We start from the raw sequence: 15,248 nt of genomic DNA on the forward strand, positions 1-15,248 counted from the left end.
TCAGTTTGCAAAACTGAAAGTTCTCCACAAAACTTTACTCTACAACTTGTGAATCCGCAAAAGAGCACCATTTCTACCAGTAAGCACAATTTTTTTGCATTAAATAATGAACTCCCACCCCCAAAGCATTCTATTATCTTTACCACCTGTACCAGAGGTGAGAAGTCACCATTTTCACAGAAAAGATCATTTGTAGAAGTGAAACACATTTTTGTTGTTTTGGGTGGGGCGGGGGAATGAAAAAAAATCAAGAAATGTAAGGTGGATCTGAACAACACTAAGAGCCATTTGCTTGGAAACTTTCTAAACAATAAATACTTGTTTGTACTAAAAACACTGTTTAAAAAGAAAAGCCATACACATTCTTCAACACTGGAAACATTTGCTCTGAATGTTTAGTTCAACTGATATGCATATAGAGCTTGCTGCAGCATTTTGAGCCTATGTGCTTATCAGAAAGTCCTAGAATCGGAGCACTCCAGTAATGTACTATGGTGGTCTCATATTCTCAAAAATGGAATATATCAATCTGTTATCCATAAATCAATGTGTGAGCATTATGATGGTGTCCGTATAATAATCCTAAACTGCAAAAGGAAGATTCAACTCTAAACTACTATGTTTTTCTTGAACTTGAGCACAGGGCTGACATTTTCACCTTCTACGGTTTCAGAATCACCTCTGAAGTGACTAGATTATTTCAGATACTGTCATTATGGGCACCCTAAAAATACCAGTGGTAGAGAGAGAGCTCAGAGAATTGTCAAAAGTTTGGCTCAAGGAGCACCCCACCTTTGTGTTCTTCTTCAAATCATAGCTGAACCTTTCGGGTCTTCAGAGCTGGGCTGAAAGTTTCCCAGGAACAGCTTTCCTTGTCACATTTTGGCCAACTCCCTTCCAATCTTGGCTGTCACCAGGTCATTGAGGCATGTTTGGAAATGAAAATAACTGCAGGAAAAGTTAACTGAACTATCTTAAACCTCAATAAAGTTTCTGTTTTGTGCCAAGCTTTGAGTCAGCGAGTGTTTTAGCTGAACGGGCTTGTTCTTCCCTTATTGTTTCACCCAAAGGAGATTATTTCAGTCACCGGATTTGTACACAGAAGGAGTTCAGATTACGATGTACACATAGACTTTACAAGATAAAGAGTAGCCAAGCAGTGCAGGAAAATTGAGGAGATTCTTTCAGAGGATAACTGATACATCTTTAATTGAATAGAATACCCAGATTCCTCAGAGATGGGGTCTCCACAAATTAATACAAAAGAATAAAAACAACAGTAAAATAATAGCAATGCTAAAAATATCAGGATTTGAAACTGAATTCAATGGGAATCTTAAATATAAGGAAATTAAAAAAAAATAGGAAATGCTGGCCACAACCTTTAAAACAAAAGAATTAGATCAGCTGCTTTTTCTTGCATATGAAATCTTTATTATATCTTGCTTTCTTGGGTGCTTCAAACAGCTCTAAGCAATCTAATCGCCATCAGACAAGTTGACATTATTGAGTTTCCTGAAGAAAGGTGTGGAGGATGAGATATAAATCTAGGCATCAACTTCATCTAATAATCCACAAACATGGAAGCAAAGGATAGAAGTCTGAAAAACCACATCAATAATGAAAAGTTTGAGGCCAACACAGAGCTTGCTAGGCAACTTGGTAACTCAGGAACAAAACTGAAAAAGTAATTAGCATACATGATGCATTTGTATGTAAGGACATTTAAATGGAGTATACACAGCAAAGCATTTTCTGTCTCAGACCACTTAGATATTTTCCTTGTAGATCTCCAGCTTGACAAGTCTTGCCACAACCCTGAATTGTAAAATTTCCTTGAATTCAAGGTAGGATCTAGCAAAGCACTCCATTATACTGCAGAATGCAGAATCCAGCGAAGTGTCCCAATATACTGCATTCAGCATCAGCTTATATTCTTGTCAAAAAGGGGACGCTCAAAAGGTCAATGAGTATATGGGACTTGTGTAGTGCCCTATCTAAATGTTCACTTTTGGGTACCTATTACTATGTAACTGAAAGGAGATGATGTCTCCTTAGACTGTAAATTCTTTAAACTAGAAAACATTTTAACACTCTCTGTGTGTACATTGGCCAGCACAATGGAGCGAAAACTTTGAAAGTGCGAGACTGTAATATTGATGCAGGCCTCTATGACCTATCTAGAGATACAGTAGTACAAAGTTATAACAAGAACCAATGACTAGAAGTTGATGCTAAATAATTCAGACTGGATATAAGGCATACATTTTTAACAGTGAGGTAACTAATCATTGTAACAATTTACCAAAGGTTTTAGTGGATTCTCCATCACTGCTAATTTTTAAATCAAGATTGGGTCTTCTCCGTGAGTGCTCTAATTCAAACAGGAATTATTTTGGGGAAGTTCCGTGGCCTGTGTTATACAGGAGGTCAGACTAGATGATAACAGTACTACTTTCTGGCCTTAGAATGTATGACTATGACAAGAATATACAGACTTTTTATGTGCAACTCAACTTACATATAAATATGTCTGAAACCTGATTTTATTATCTGTCACAAGGTAAACCTAATGTAGTCAAAAAGCAATCAAATGTTTGTTCTACAGAAAACATTGTTCTATGGCGGGTGTCCTGGCTGTATCATAATTAGCTGTTTTCTGGGTTGGGAAACACTATCTTTGGAGCCAAATGCAATGTCTCTGTGTGACTCCTCAGCAGGAAATGCTACTCATTTACTTAATGGTGTCATTGACCTTTGTTTTGCTGCAATGCTTCTGTGATAGGTTTCAGTGCCACCACCCAACATGGCCAAAGTATGTTCCACAAAGGAGCCTATATTTTAGGAATACTATACATCAATCTAGTGTCTGCTACAAGGACTAGAATCTGAAACTGAACGGTAGAATGGGTCTAGATTACTGTGCCCTGGTACTTCATTGTTAGGGTTACCATATTTAGTGCCTCCGAAAGGAGGACACTCCACGGAGCCCCGGCCCCGCCCCCCGCCCCAACTCCGCCCCCTCCCCAAAGTCTCTGCCCCCTCCCCTGCTTCCCGCGAACATTTGAGTCGCGGGAAGCCTGAAGCAGGTAAGGGGGGGTGTGGGGGGAGGAGGCGTGGCCCACCCCCGGCACCGCCGGTCCCCAGCCCGGCCCCCGGCACCGCCAGCCCATCCCCCGAGCCCCCGGCCCGGCCCGGCACCGCCGGCCGAGCCCCCGAGCCCCCGGCCCGGCCCAGCACCGCCGGCCCAGCCCGGCACCGCCGGCCCGGCCCCCGAGCCCCTGGCCCGGCACCGCATGTCCCGATTTTCCCGGACATGTCCGGCTTTTTGGGATTTCCCCCCGGACGGGGATTTGGAGCCCAAAAAGCCGGACATGTCCGGGAAAATCCAGACGTATGGTAACCCTATTCATTGTAGAGGTCTGGCATTTTTTATCTTCTGTTAGCAACAGGTACAGCATTTTATGTGCTTCATTGTGCAACTAAGAAGCCTACAATAATTGTCTATAATCACGTCACTATCACTGGGTGCTGATCTGGGATTTGGCATATAAAGGGTTAGGAAGGAGGGTCTGGAGGATAAGAACAACAATGTGTCTGAAAAGAAAAAGGAAAAATGTTTTACTGATTATTTACCAGTCTCACATCCTGTGTGCTAAGGACACTTTGTGAAACATTGGCAGAGATAGCACATACTATACAATAGTAGCTACTACATATATAAAGCTGGCTGTAGCTTTACAAAGACACATAATCAGAGAGTTTCTGGTTCAATGCCAAGGGTCATGGTCATTTTGTAGTTTTAAAAATAAATTACAAAAAGACCTGATGCAAGAATTTGTGCCTAATACATCTGCAGCAGGCAGGGTCCCAAAGAAAGAAAGCAACTGGCTGTAGCAGTTCCAAGAGACTGACAAGCACTGCTCAGAAGGGCTTTTTTATTTCCGCCTTTCACTTTTTTCCCTGCTCAGAACAACCACAAGTCAGACCCACTAAACACGTTTCTAAAGAGAAGAACTGACTTAGACCCTCACATGGAAATGGTTCCCAGGGATTAGGTAACCCTAAAAGTAAAGGAATCCTCTAGCTACTCAGTTATCAGATAATAGTTTTAACAAAATGTATGCTTTCCATCAGGGAGAACCCATGCCTGCTCCGGGATCCCCATTTTAAGTTGCTATTATTATGCCATACAAATGACAAAAAGCAAATATTAATTATTGAATTATGCTTTAGGAGAGACATTATGGGATGCTATTACTGCTTTTCCTTTCAGGAAGAGAAATGATTGCTTCATGTAATAGCTAGTCCCTTGTGGTTCCTTTGTGCATTTCCATTTACTGCCGTTGCTGGAAAATCACTGGCTTCACAGGAGAACCATTTGCTTTGACATTGTTGTATGGCTGCCTGCAACGGTAAATCAATACACTGGGAATTCTTATTTCAGTAGGTTGTAATGTAGTCCTGAGCTGTTGAGCATAATGCATTAATTTGGTTTCAGTGGGCCTGAAAATACCATTCTCACCCTGCTTGCCTTTGGAAACCCTGGCTAAACCAATTCTCCTACTTAGTTAAAATCCATAAGGCCAGTATCCTCTCCTCAAGGCTGACTTAAGGGGCAGATGAGCATAGTTCATGCAACAGCACTTTATCTGTTTGTAAGGGTGTAATAAAAAATCATGGTTGCTATATAGCTACATAGATGCAAAGACTTGACTGTAGCCCTCTCTGCCTCATCCTTCAGATGTCATTTGTCTTCTTAGGTTGTAAGATCCTCAGGGAAGAGACACTATGTATTTTCATAGCACAATTGGTTCCCAATCCTGACTGGGGCTTCTGGACGCTACTGGAATAAAAATATGAAAGAATTCTAATTATACAGCACTGCAGGGCATGGTAGCTTTCTGGAAAAAACACCGCCCAGAGTGCAGCAAGTTTCAGCGCTGTAAAGCGCCAGTGTAAACAGTGCACCAGCGCTGGTAGCTACGCCCCTTGTGGAGGTGGTTTTTTTAGAGCACTAGGAACACTCTCTCCCAGCACTGCGCACAACCACATAAGGCATGTTAAAGCACTGCCGCGGCAGCGCTTTAGCGTTGCCAGTGTAGACTAGCCCTTAATTAGAGGAAACATGGAGGCAGTGGCCAAGAGATCCAGATCTGAAATGAATCAGAGCTTGCAAAAAGAGTTTGTGCCACTACCACTTGAAGAGATGGCTGCCTGCAGGAAATGGGCTTGAGAGAGGGATCTGTGAGCAGAATTAGAGACTCCAGATATTTAAAAAAGCCAAAAGATAAAAACCTTCCTTAATGGTGGAGGTTTAAGCTTACAGGGATCGATATCAGGTCTAGACATGTTCATCTCAGGAGACTGATTATCTTTTTGTTAGTGCCCAAAGACACCAACCAGGATCACAGCCATGTTGTGCAACACACCATACAAATAGTGTGCGAGACAGTATCTGCCCAAAAAGCTAACAGTCTAAGAGATGTATTGTTTCTGGATGCATTGAGTTACACAGGATGACTGACAAAACTTGTGTTAAACATAGTATTGCCAACCCAAGTGTTCAAAAATCATGAGACAGGGCCCCAAAATCACGAGACTGGCCCAAATAAAAAAATAATGAGATTAAAAAATACACTGAGGTTTTTTAATGCCTTCTGGTTTTTAAGCCTTTGGGATGCACAGATCACTTACTTTTTTTTAAATGAAAGCTTGAGATCCCTAAATAGTCACATGACTTCAGAAGCTAAGGCTTTAAGTGAACCACAAAATATTGTGAGACTTGCAATAAAACTGCAAGAGTTGGGAACATTGTAAACACTGCATGAGCAATTGCTGCTTTTGAAATGTGGGGGAGAAGAGAATGCATAAAATAAGCAAAGGCACAGGAGTTCAGAGGGTTCCTAAGGAAAATTCAGGTTGGTGTAATTGAAGGCTTAGGCTAAGGTAAAGTGAGTAAAGCCCTATGGTGGTGTAATAAACAGAGAAACAAACAAAACAGCAGTTGATTCAAAACTCCTGCACAGAGCAAACTGCAACACTACTGTTTTCAGAGATCTGCCATCTGGAATCACAAGATACTACATCATTTTTAATAAGACATAGTTAGAACTAACCCTGTATTAACCCACACAAGGAAGCTCTGAATTAGAAGAGACCATGTTATTCCTGATTCTCTAAAATAGAATCCCTTCATGCATGTTTTTGTTTCTAGTGAGAATTAAAATAAGTAGATGTTGCCACATGTGGAGCAAGATATCTTTTGCCCTTCTGGTCACACTGTTCTGTTCTTTGCCTGGATCAGAAATAAATTGGGGTACATTCCTCCCTATCAAGGAAACAAATCCAGAGTACTTGCCTCTTTTTTTTCAAGCAAGTTTCTTCAAGGAGACCCCGCTGATGGAAAAATTCACAGAGGAGAATGCAGAGGACAAACACCCCTCATTTCTCTTTGCTTTAGTATCTAGTGGTAGCAACTTGAGTTGCTTATGAGAAGCAGTTATAATTAGCATGTTAATGTGTGGCTTCACTCATTTTTCCACTGAGCATCCTTTTTCTAAGAGTGAGGGGCAGAGTGCCTAGAGTTGTACACACACACACATCTAAAAATTCTCAGTTCCAATTTGCAGCTGGAAGACCAGGGAAGAGAGAGATAATTCATGTACTTCCCATGCCCTCCTACTTCCTCACTTGGGGTGATTTTTTGAGGAAAACACCTTCCTTCCCCAAAGAGGCAACATGGCAGAGGTGTTTGGGATGGGAATCTGGGCTGAGACACTTTCCCCATAGATACTGGGAGTAGTCGAGGGGTGTGCATGGATAGGGGCAAATCCTCATCTCCCCCTTCAAACATAGACGAGAGATGGGAAGGAGCCCTTAAGACTAGAGCTGGTGACAATTTGGGGGGGGGGGCAGAGAAAATTTTTTACTTTTCAGATAAAAATCAAAAATTTGGATTTGGAAATGCTGCTGCAGTGTCTCACAGGAGTTGTAGCTCGGGTGCCTCTGTGCTTCCTTATTCTCCTTTATGAGCCAAGCTAGACTACATCTCCCATGACGCAGTACAGTCTCCTCTGGCTGAATTGCTGCCGTTCATCATGAAAGTCCCATTTCCGTTGTGCATCTTGGGAGATGTAGTCCAGCTGTGGAACCTAGCCTATAGAGAGAAATGGGGGCATGAGGCACTTGAGTTATAAATCGTGTGATATACTGCAGTGGCATGGCTGAACTGAAATTTTTGGATTTCAACCAAAAGTTTTTCAGATGATGATTTTTTTTGACAAAATATCAAACATTTCCATAGAAACCAAACACTTTTTGAGAAAAATTTAATTTTGTTGAAAAACATATTTTCCACCAAAAAAACATTTTCATAGAAAATTTTTGACCAGCCCTACTTGTGACTTTTCCTAGTCTCGGGGTGGGGGGGGAGGGAGGGAGGAAGGAGGAGCTGCTAAGAGAGCAGAAGGATGAAACATCCACTTCCCTCATCCCACCAATACAAAATGAATAATAGCAGAGTGGAAGACATCACTGCTGGGAACTCAGTGGCAGAGTTCCCAGTCTTGAATGCTGAGCTTCTGCTCTCTGCTGCAGAGCTGGGGGGCGGGAAGGAGCCCTCCCCAAGTTTCCTTGCCAGCAACCCTTTGATCTGCTGCTCAGGAGGGAAAAGGAGGTGAGGCATGAGACTCTCCTCCCATAGAAGGTCCTGGGATTAGGGGGTTGTCTCCACAACCTACTTTACTTTCTCCACCAACAGCACACAGCCATATTGAACATCCTTATTTGCAGAAACTTGTAGAAATTTGTGGAAACATCAGCCCTTAAACTACTCCCAGCTGTGACATCCACATAACAATTTGCTCAATACCAAAACATTGCTCCTCAAAGTTCTTCCTGGTAGAGGCAGTATTTCAAAGAAATACAAGAAATGACAGGCCTCCCAGAGTTTTAGGCAAATATAGGCAGGCCAAATCCTAAGACATTTTACCTACCCTAGAAAGTCCAAAAGAAGCTTAAAAACTGAGAACTGCTGCGTGGCGGTGAAGTGTGAGAGAAAGCAGTGAAAAACCTGTCCAAACCGGACAGTCCCTCCGCAAAAGAATAAATGGACACAAATCGGACATCAGGAATGGTAACATACACAAGCCAGTAAGTGAACACTTCAATCTCCCTGGTCATTCTATCACAGATTTAAAAGTCACTGTCATTGAACAAAAAAACTTCAGAAACAGACTTCAAAGAGAAACAGCAGAACTAAAATTCATTTGCAAATTCAACACCATTAATCTGGGCTTGAATAGGGATTGGGAGTGGCTGGCTCACTACAGAAGCAGCTTTTCCTCTCCTGGAATTGACACCTCCTCATCTATTATTGGGAGTGGACTACATCCACCCTGATTGAATTGGCCTTGTCAACACTGGTTCGCCACTTGTGAAGTAACTCCCTGCTCTCCATGTGTCTGTATATAATGCCTGCATCTGTAGCTTTCACTCTATGCATCCGAAGAAGTGAGGTTTTTACTCACGAAAGCTTATGCCCAAATAAATCTGTTAGTCTTTAAGGTGCCACCAGACTCTTTGTTGTCAGTGAAAAACCTGTGCATGAGAATTCCACAACCTTGTCTTATGCTACGGAGGTCTCTGACAGATCTCTACAGTTTATCATGGGGGGAGGGGGGCAACTTTAACCATGATTCCAATGGCTACTTAAGCACCTGAAAACTCTAGGTTTTTTTGGCAGATAATTTAGAAATTAGCTGATAGAGCACTGTTTCTAATTCCTACATAAAAAAAGAGGATTTAATAAATATTAGACCCACTCAGCTCTAATACTAACATGTTGTCACTTAAGTGTCACGTCACTTAAGTAACACTAGTTAGGTTTACAATTTTAATGTATATTCTTTGTTACTAACTCTTGAATACAACAATTGAAATAATTGTAGAAAAATCTAGATTACTTCCTATCACTTTTTTTGCAGTTCACCAAGCTTAGAATAGATCACTTAACTTTGAGAACATCCTGCTACGGCAAGACCCCATGAGTTTATACTGCACCTGCCTGGGGCTCTAGAGGTGTTACCACCCTACAAATAATAGATTAGAAACTAACCTTAAACAGGGGTGAAACTAACACTTTCAAGTCACTTTCACAGTATTGCCAATCCCAAATGTTCAAAAATCATGAATCAGGTTCACCAAAAATCATGAGATTGGCTTTAAAATCATGAGATTATGGAAAAATAACAGATTTGGGGTTCTTTTTATTTGCCTTCTACTTTTTGAGGCTTTGGGGTGCACCGGGGTCACATTTTGATGCTTTCTCCACTGCCATGAGGACTAGAAACTTCATTTTTCTTGTAAGAATGAAGGCTGAAATCATCACATATCCACGTGACTCCAGGAGCTGGGGCTTTGGAAAAACAATAATTATCATGAGACTCATGACAAAATCATGAGAGTTGGCAACACTACTTTCACTTCTGTTTAAGGCTAGTTACTTTCCAGAAGACTCTTAAACACAACACTACAGCAATTGTCTAGTCCTTAATCAACTAAAACTTCTATTGCCATCAGTGCCTCCACTCATAGATATAAACATCACAGTGAACATGTGATAACATGTGTGGTCAATAACTATACACTTCACACTTAAATATCTGAGCCATCTTCTCCAGAGTTACACACCTTATATGCATTGGCTCAGGGACTGGATTTTCTGACATATTCTGAACAGTGCTGAGCACTCAGATGGTGTCCAGTGAATAAGGAAAATCATGACAATAATCATCGACTTTATGGATTCTGTGGATGTAGTTTCTGTTTTTTATTCTGGAATTGGCCTGAATACAGCTGAAACTCTGAGAATTTGAGGCATAAATACATCTGATACTTTATCATTCCTTCCTTTTCTCAAACTCAGAACAAAAAATGACTGAACAAAATGGTATTCAGTTAAAATGTAAAATTGCACAGCAGCCATTGCTGTACAACCCAGCCTGGGGCAGAACCTGTCACCCCTTGGGAGTTAAGTGATCTCCTCACATCTGACTCTCATTCTCCATCCTTTGTAACCTCTGTGCTGCTTTTCAGGCTGTCAACCATGACATCCATCCTGGGACCGTCTGCTGGAGTCTCAGAGAATTGGCAGCCTTGGTTTTGCTCCCATCTATCAGAGTCCTCTTTTTTTGAAGCATGCAGCAGAGACAGAGAGAGAGAGAGAGAGAGAGAGAGAGAGGCCGGTCTGCTGCATAGGGAACTAGCCCTGAAAGACCTGGAGGCTCTGCTCCTCCCCTGACTCTTCGGCTCTGTTTAAGAGCCGAGCTGCCCGAGCGCTATGGGCTTTGGGCAGCCCCCATGCCTCCGGACCCTGCGCTGCCGGAGCCCGGGAGGGGAAGTGCCTGGCCGGGGGCGCAGGGTCTGGAGGCATGGGGGCTGCTCTGTTCCTCCCCGACTCTTCGGCTCTGTTTAAGAGCCGGGCATGGGGGCTGCCCGAAGCCGGTAGCACTCGGGCAGCCCCCATGCCTCCGGACCCTGCACCGCCGGAGCCCGGGAGGGGAAGTGCCTGGCTGGCAGCGCAGGGTCCGGAGGCAAGGGGGCTGCCCGAAGCCCAAGCGCTACCGGCTTCACAGTTTGCCGGGCAGCCTCCAGACCCTGCACCCCTGGCTGGGCGCTTCCCCTCCAGGGCTCCAGCTGCACTGGGGAAGCGCCGGCCGGCGGCGCAGGGTCTGGGGGCTGCCCGGCAAACCGTGAAGCCGGTAGCACTCAGGCAGCCCTTTTCACGTGGCTGGGAGTGGGAGGGAGGAGGGGGTGGAGTTAGGGCGGGCTTGGGGCGGGGAAGGGGCGGGGTTGGGGCTGGGTTGGGGTGGGAAATGGGCAGAGCCAGGGCCCGTGGAGGGTCCTCTTTTTTTATTTGTTAAATATGGTAACCCTACTTTAAGGACAGAATTTCAAAGGTTTTGAGGCACCCAAAGATGCAGCTAGATATGTATTGGGGTTTACAAAGCACCAAACCTTCTAAGTTCATTTGAAAATCTCACTAGGTGGCTAAATATCTTTGAAAATCTGGCCTTTAGTCTGTGTGTGCCTCAGTGCCCCATCTGTACAATGGAGATAACAGCATTGCTTTACCTCACCGTGGGGCTGGGAGGAGAAATAGGTTAGACATTGTAAGGCCCAGCCTTAGATACCGGGTGATGGGACCACATAAGTACCACAGGTAGAATGGGAACTTCTCTATACACTGCTATCCCTTCCCTGGGTTTGACCCCTTCTTTTCACCTATGCCTCCTATCTCCCCCTTTTCTGAATGTAACCTAGGCTCAGTGCTTTGCTGTATTTTTTCTGAGTCCCATGTCTAAAACAACCCCTCCTCCCCCTCCACAGAGGGACTCCTCTTTTACAGGCTAAACTTCCATATCCTTAATTTAATCACCAGCCCTTTCTTATTTTAATCACCCGACCTCTGTTTGTAAACAAAATACTGACTCCCTGCCCCAGGGGCACCTCTCCTCTGCAGAACTTACATTTCACACTAATGCTGTGCTGTAGTTAAGAGCTCCACCTGGGAGCTTGCATACCTCCTGTATGAAACTCAGGGGGGGCTTCTGCCCTCCTCTTGGGAGGGAAGACTATATGGGCATGGTGTGTGAATCTCATGGGCATGGCTAATTAGTCCACAACTGGTATCGGTCCTGGTACTGCCAACACCAAATGTTCAAAAATCATTGTTGTTTTATTTTATGCTTCTAGACAGTTCTGCAGCGTTCATTCTGTCATAATAGGTTTAAGAGCTTGCAATCTAGACACGTGGTATGGGGAAAGAGCTATAGCTACAACATACAAGTAGAGTAAACAATGTGATTATTTTCACTGATAGATTGTAATTAGTCTAATGTTTCTTTCTAGTGTGAAGACATTTTAAGTATACTGTATATTCATGTCAAGATTTCAGAATGAATTTTAAAAAGTTATTTTTTTTTTAAAAAAGGAATAGTTTAACCCTCCCCCCAAAAAAGCCTCATTAATATCCACCTGATTGCTTATTTCTCTGCCCTGACTGTACATTCAGCTTCTGCATCATAGCTATCAGATGGTATTATTTGGTTGATTGCTGCGTGGTTGGTTGGTTAATATGTCTAGCCATTTGTGTTTGTTTTTTTACGGTATATTTTATTTTAATTAAAAATAACATTTCACAAAATTTCTGTACTGAAAAATATAAATTGGATTTCTTATTTAAGACTGTTAATGAATGCCTCTACATGGTTACCCTTGTCAATAGTCCTTTAATTTTTTAATGAATATTTGAGTGGTTGCCAGGCAGCAGTGAAGCTTAAACTATAAGGACTGATATTTCATTATGATTTTGTTCTAAATGAAAAAGTGGGGTTTTTTTTCCAATGTGCTGTGTGGCAACGTAACTAAACTAAAATGAGACTAGCTGATGATTCACAATGTGCTGCTTCTACATTTTATAGTGGATAATGCATCATGCAAAATTCTTCTGCATCAACATTCATTCAGCAGGGTACCTTGAAGGTCCAAAAACAGTGGCTATGACAGGATGTAATTTCCTCGGTGTCCACAATTAGACAGTCTTCTTCCTTATCTCAGTAATCCTTCATTTGCTGTCTTCTGCATCAAACAAACCTGTATGCAGCCAGAAGGACAGGGCTGGATTTCCAGTTAGGCACAGTAGGCATGTGCCTTGGGGTGCCATACTGCTCTAAAACTTTTTGCAACACAAAGGTTAGCTGTAGGCAGGGGTAGGGGTGGGGGAGAGGCTGACGATGCTCTGCCAAAGGGTGCGTAAGGTGTAAATCCAGCCCTGCAGGAGGGTGGATAAAATATGCAGAAAAGTGTAATGGTCTCTGTTTACAACCACTGGCCACTAGTGGATGGACTATATCAGGTCTCCACAGGTATTCTTTCTATAGCTAGTGGAGATCTTCTTTTAGTAGAAATCATGGTCTTTTAGACACTGATTCTTCTGGAGCCATTGTGAGTTCTATTCCAGATGCGGGCAGTATGTGGCTAGTGGAAACTATGGTTTTTGTATGAAATGATACCGATACTTAGCATGTATGTAGTGCTTTTAATCTCAAAATACTTTGTAATTATTAACCAATTATTAATCATCAAAATCCACTGGAGAAGTAAATAAGTATTATTTCCATGGATCAACCAGAAGAAATGGCCAAGAAGAGGGGCAGTTCACTCTCTTTCCCAGCCCAAAGGAGCTCCTGAGCCCTAGGGTGATCCTGCTGCCATACCAATAGGCCAGATAGATAGTTGCTGAGAAATGTCTGAGTCCCTTAGCAGCACCTGGTGCTATTTGCACTTTTTCATCAGATATTGCTTCAGTCTTAAGAACCACAGTAGGCCTAGAAGGCTTTCATTATATCTATGAAACCACAAAACTAACAGATAATTAAACTTGGCATTAAACCTCAAAAACAAGACATCAAAGAACATTCAGAGTTCAGACTGAAACTCAATCTTAAACCAAGCAAAAATCTTTGGTAACTTAAGGTTAAGGTTTCTGATATGCATGAACCACACATTAGACTAACAGTCACCCGCACACTAACTTCAGCTCCCATTCCTTTCCATCCAAACATCATGATACCAAAATAGACTCTGAGAATTCGATACCACCACACAAAGCACACATCCATTTTCTCACACCCACATTCAAATGAAAAATCTTAACTCCAGCGTCAGTCAGATGGTGATATTTTACTGATAGATACACCTGGTGTAAGTCTATAATTTGTTATTTCTCCATGAGGAAGTCTAACATCAGAATAAGGATTGGCATACTAAAATGGAAAGGGTATGCAGTTTGGAGTGGTTTGTTTGGTTGCTTGGCAATAGTGTGTGGGGGGAGGGGGATAAGGCAGACACATGGGGCTCAGTTTAAAAACAGAATGATTTTAAAGTTCTCTAGCAAAGGTTAGCAAGTATTTTATCTAGAAAACATCCTAGAAAATTCAGTTGCCTCTGAAAAGAAATTGTAGTAAATATGAAAAATAAATTCAGTGTGAGAGAGAGGGATTTTGGTTCTGTTTCAAGTAAAAAGCTCCCCACAATCTTAATTATAGCATCATTACTGAGACTTGCAAAGTTCAGCCCCTTGTGCCTAGATAATGTAGCACATTTGGAGGATATATTCAGTGGACCAATAGATACTGAAAATCAGCAATTAACACTGGAACCATTCATCAAAATAAGAGAAATAAGTTTTAAGAGTATGGTTTGTCAAATAAAATATACTAAGGAGGAGGACTAAATTGTGGCTTTTGTATAAGACCCATGGATAGGGCCATACGTAGTTGCTTTATGCCCCCTAATTCCTCTGCACATAATTAGATGGGTCAAGACCTGGCCATAAAGCAGCAATAGTGCAAAGGCTTGTGGAAGGCCACTGTATTGTTTTAGGAAAAAGGACGAGAGTTAATGGTTGTTTTAATGTTAACTGTTTAAACAATGTATTTTGAAAGAACTCTGGGAGTCCTTTATGTTTCATTCAGTTGTTACAATGTAAGCTAGGGTTAGAAAGACTTTGGTAGATGTTCACTTATAGAACACGACATGGAGAATCTTGGAGTTTTGAGCTAAACCTCCCAATAGTTTACCAACTATTGGTCTGTTTACCAACTATTGACTTTTACTATTCCCTCATCCAAACAAATCAAACACAGTGCAAAGGATTCTGGCTAGACAGGGCCCCTTCAGTCCCCCTTTCCAGGATCCAGATTTCTGAGGGCTGTGGGAACTCCACAAGCATACAAGGTGTTAAGAGGCAGAGCAGTGGTGAGAAGCTGCAGGTAGCTGGGGGCTGCTTCTCAAGAGCTACTCAGGAAAAAAATGGCAGAGAAAAAAAAAAACAACCTCCTCTACAAGTGCTGGATGGAGGCCACGGGGGCAGGAAGCGGCCGATGGCCAAGCTCGGCGGCTGCGGCTCTGGCGCCCGGGCCCGAACCCCCCGAGCCCGGGCCTGCTGTGGCGACCTAGCGCACACGCTGTGCCCAGCCCCTGGCCAGTCGCATCTGGGCTGCTGCCCAGCTGGTGCAATCCCGGGGTGGCCCCGGAGTGGGGGCAGCAGGCCCCAGCCCCCCGGTCCTGCTTGGGTCCCGCAGGGGAACGAACGGGGCTGGGCTTCCGATGCCTCCGCCCCGGGCCGCCGCGGAATTGCACCAGCTGGGCAGCAGCCCAGACGCGACTGGCCAGGCGCTGGG

Source organism: Trachemys scripta, chromosome 7 (assembly GCF_013100865.1).
Source record: "Trachemys scripta elegans isolate TJP31775 chromosome 7, CAS_Tse_1.0, whole genome shotgun sequence".
Classification (NCBI taxonomy): domain Eukaryota; kingdom Metazoa; phylum Chordata; order Testudines; family Emydidae; genus Trachemys; species Trachemys scripta.